This window comes from Petaurus breviceps, unplaced genomic scaffold (assembly GCF_028583685.1).
Source record: "Petaurus breviceps papuanus isolate PSGF00001 unplaced genomic scaffold, PetGlider_PUasm1.0 76, whole genome shotgun sequence".
NCBI classification, from domain to species: Eukaryota; Metazoa; Chordata; class Mammalia; order Diprotodontia; family Petauridae; genus Petaurus; species Petaurus breviceps.
In genome coordinates, this window is record NW_027186473.1 from 30,723,013 (window position 1) to 30,727,140 (window position 4,128).

The following is a 4,128-nucleotide window of genomic DNA, read 5'->3' on the forward strand; positions in this document are numbered from 1 at the left end:
TTTAGACTATTCATGACAGGGCAGATTTTCCTTGACCGTATTTCTTTTCATTTTAGTTTGAAACTGTCTTTCAATGCTTCAGAAACTTTTCTGTAAGATATCTAGGTCAGAACATTTAATCTAGAAAGGAATCTGTCACATAAATAAGTCCAATTACTTCAACTTACACTTAAGGAAACTGAGGCACAAAGTGATCATTTGATGTGTCCAAGTTATACAGATAATAAAATTAGCAAAGCTGGGACTCAAAAATAAAATCTTTGACTCAAAAATCTTATTATCTTTCCACTCTTTTATACCTACCCTCCTCATCTCAGTGTTTCTTTGTTCCATGTCAACATACTTCCATATTAATTATATTGCATTTTGCTTCTAGAATAAAATAACCCAGCAAAAAAATGCTAAAGAAGTGATGAAGAAGTCAAAATGTGGTAAATCTTGAAATGACAGCACCTAAAATACTAGCAGCATAATGCTTTTTCACAGAACTAGGAAAGAAGGAGCAGAAAATACATTTTAAATTAAGCACTTTCTGTCATTGTCAAAATCCTTTCCCCCTTTTTTTTTGACAAGGCATGTCTCTTAAAGACATAATGTAAAAATTAAATGAGAAAATGTCCAGTACTTTCTTGCATTTCTGGGACTAGAGAATGTCACAAGGAATTCACCAGCTGTGGGTCAAGGAGGCAGTTTTTTTGGGGGGGGATGCTAATAGAGATGTCCTCAATTTTGATTCTTCAGAGATCGTGGTGTTCCACAAAGATGGGTTTTAAGTGTCAGGGAGCAAGTTGGAATCTTAAAAGCACAGAATGATTTCATAAATATAATCCAGCCTGCTCTCTTCTTGTTGTTCAGAACTGCATACAGCTCATCCTACATCTGCCATTCCTGTATGAGATATATGTTCTCAGAAATAAATTCACTGGGTTTCCCTGCTAACTACATGTCACGTGTGTCTAAAAGTATTATTCATCAATGTGGCTTACTGGGTTTAGATTGTTTACATTGCAATTTCATGAGAAGGCTTGTAGTACTCTCAAACTTGATAGAATTAGCAACAAAGGTTTTCACACACACACACACACACACACACACACCACACACACACACACACACACACACACACATTTGGGTGACCTAAAAGTCAAAGGAAAAATACAAGGTGAACTAATGCAGAATACAGTATTCTGTCAATGACTACAGATGTAAGCAAGATGTGGCAAAATCTAAATGTCTGTGTGTGTGTGTGTAAATAAAGTATATTATTATTATAAAATAAAATATTATAAATTTATCTTGAGAAGGAAGTGGGCATGAACTATAGTGACAGCCATAATAAATTCCTTTCTAGTTTATCCTTCACTACAGTTTATCTAAAAGTTTATAGTTTCTCACTAAAGTTTATAAAATATACTTTATCTTTACCTATCTTTAATTTGATGTCTCATACTATCTTGAAAGTGATAGAAGTCTCAAGGCTATGTCAGTGGAGTCTAAACTGATTTGGAAGGCTATGGATCCAGGACCAGGCTATATGTTCCTCATCAGAGGCCCACCCTAAGTAGATTTGGTGAGGCTCATTATGAATTTCAACTAAGACTAATGGATTTTTCTGGAAAAATAACTAAACAAGGCAGTTTACTAAAGTGTATAGTGGTTGTGATGTATATCAGTGAAGGGAGATACCATACCAACAAAATCAAAGATCACTGATATATTTAATTTTATTTAGCAGACCTATGATTCCATTGATATAGGGACCATTTGGTGGAAAAACAAAACAAAACAAACAGTGCTCTCTAGCAAATCAGATCATCATCAACTTATTTTTCAGTCTTTCTATTTTTAAAGACTTGCTGGGGGGTGGGTGTGGAGCCAAGATGGTGGAAAGGAAGCAGGAACTCATCTGAGCTCCTCCATGAATTCCATCAGTAACCTCTAAAAAGTGAATCTGAACAGATTTTAGAGTGACAGAATCCATTGGGAGATGGAGTCCAGGAAAGTGAACACATAGGACTGGGCAGAGGGAGCATGGAGCACACAGGCTGCACCAGTGCACACCTGAGACCAGAGCACACAGAGAGGGAGGGAAAGTGAGCTCCAGCTTACAGACCTCTCACCACAGGACACAGCATTGGTTGGAGCTGGGGAAGAGGAAGCACAGGGCCCATAGCAGCTTCTCCTGGGGCTATCAGCCCACAACTTGGATGTTTAAAAATCACCTACCTGAACTTCCATGAGCCAAGATGGCAGGGTAAATCCTAGCTGCTCTAATCCTCCTTCATGACCCTGAAAACCAAGAGATTATTGCCCAAGTGTAAAATCCTAAAATAGTGGAAGCAATGGCAGGCTTGGGAGTCCTAGAGGAAGGGTATGACTGAAGCTGTGCTGAACCTGAAGTGAAAGGTGGGAGGCATCCAAACAAGCCCCATCTCAGCTGAACAGTGGGAGATCCTGAAGCCCAGGGAGGTAGAGCCAGCAAGTGCTAACATTAGAAGCCCAAGTGTGCCTTAGCACAATCAAGGAAATCTGCAAACACCAGCATGGCAGGCTGCCAGCTACTGAGCCTGACCAAGCTGTAGCCCAGGGACACAGAGGTGAGCCTAAAGTGGCCAAACAACCCCTCCCCCTCACCTTACTATGTTAGCCTCAGGGTAACCCAGGATAAACACTGAGAGTCCTGGCCTTGGCCTGAATCTAGACACCCAGATGCTACAACACACAAAGTTACCAACCATACCCCTACCTCCCAGCATAAGAATGTCAGAGCCCTCTGTACCTCAGAAGCAGAAATCCACTTTAAAGGCCAAGAAATAGACAATCACAATGGTACAGAAGCAACCAAAGATAATTAAATCCTATGATTGTGAATGAGAAGAATCACTTTCAGTAGATACCATCGACCCTATATCCACACCTGAGAGTGCAGAAGGAAATATGAACTTATCTCAAGCTCAAAAAGCATTCTTGGAAGAGCCCAAGAAAGATTTTAAAAGCCAATTTAGAGAGGAAGAAGATAAATTGACCAATTCTTTTAAAATTACATTGGACAAAATGGGAAAAAAAATCTCACGGAAGAAAACAAATCCTTAAAAAGTAAAATTTATAAACTGGGACAGGAGGTTCAAAATCTAACTGTAGAAAATACCTTCCTAAGAAAGAAATCTGAACATATGGAAAAAGAGCTTCAAAACTAACCAAGGAAAATAATTCACTAAAAATTAGAATCAATCAAGTTGATGCTTAAGTACTTCATGACGCATCAGTCAAACAAAATATAAAGATTGAAAAATTAGAAGAAAATTTAAAAGATATCCCTGGAAAAACAACTGACCTGGAGAACATATCTAGGAGAGATAATCTAAGAATTATTGTTCTACTGGAAATCCATGATAAAAAACAGTCTGGACAATAGTCTTCTAGAGATTATCGCAGAAAACTGTCCTGAAGTCCTAGAATCAGAGGGTAAAATAGTTATCAAAAAAATTCACCGGACTCCTCTTGAAAGAGATCCCAAATTGAAAATTCCAAGAAATATAGTTGCCAAATACCAGAATTATAAGGTCAAGGAGAAAATTCTGCAAGCAGCCAGAAACAATTCAAATATCGTGGAACCACAGTCAGGATCACAGAGGAGCTAGCAGCTACTACATTAAAAGATCGGAGGAATTTAAATATGTTATTTTGTAAGGCAAAAAGAGCTTGGACTGCAACCAAAGATCAAATATAAAGCAAAACTGACCAAAATCTTTCAGGCAAGGAGAGAGTCATTCAATGAAATAAGAGACTTGCAGGTTTTCCTGATGGAAAAGCAAAAGCTCAATGGAAAAATTGATCTCCAAGTACAAGACTTAAGAGAGACATAAAAAGATAAGGAAAACACACAAGCACACTCACATAACCTGTGATTCAATAAGAGCAAACTGTTTACATCCCTATATAGGAAGCTGATACCTGTCAATATTGAGATTTATATACTTATCACAACATTGAAAAGGGATAGGTAGATAGATAGATAGATAGATAGACAGACAGACAGACAGACAGACAGACAGACAGACAGACAGACAGACAGACAGACAGATAGATAGATAGATAGATAGATAGATAGATAGATAGATAGATAGA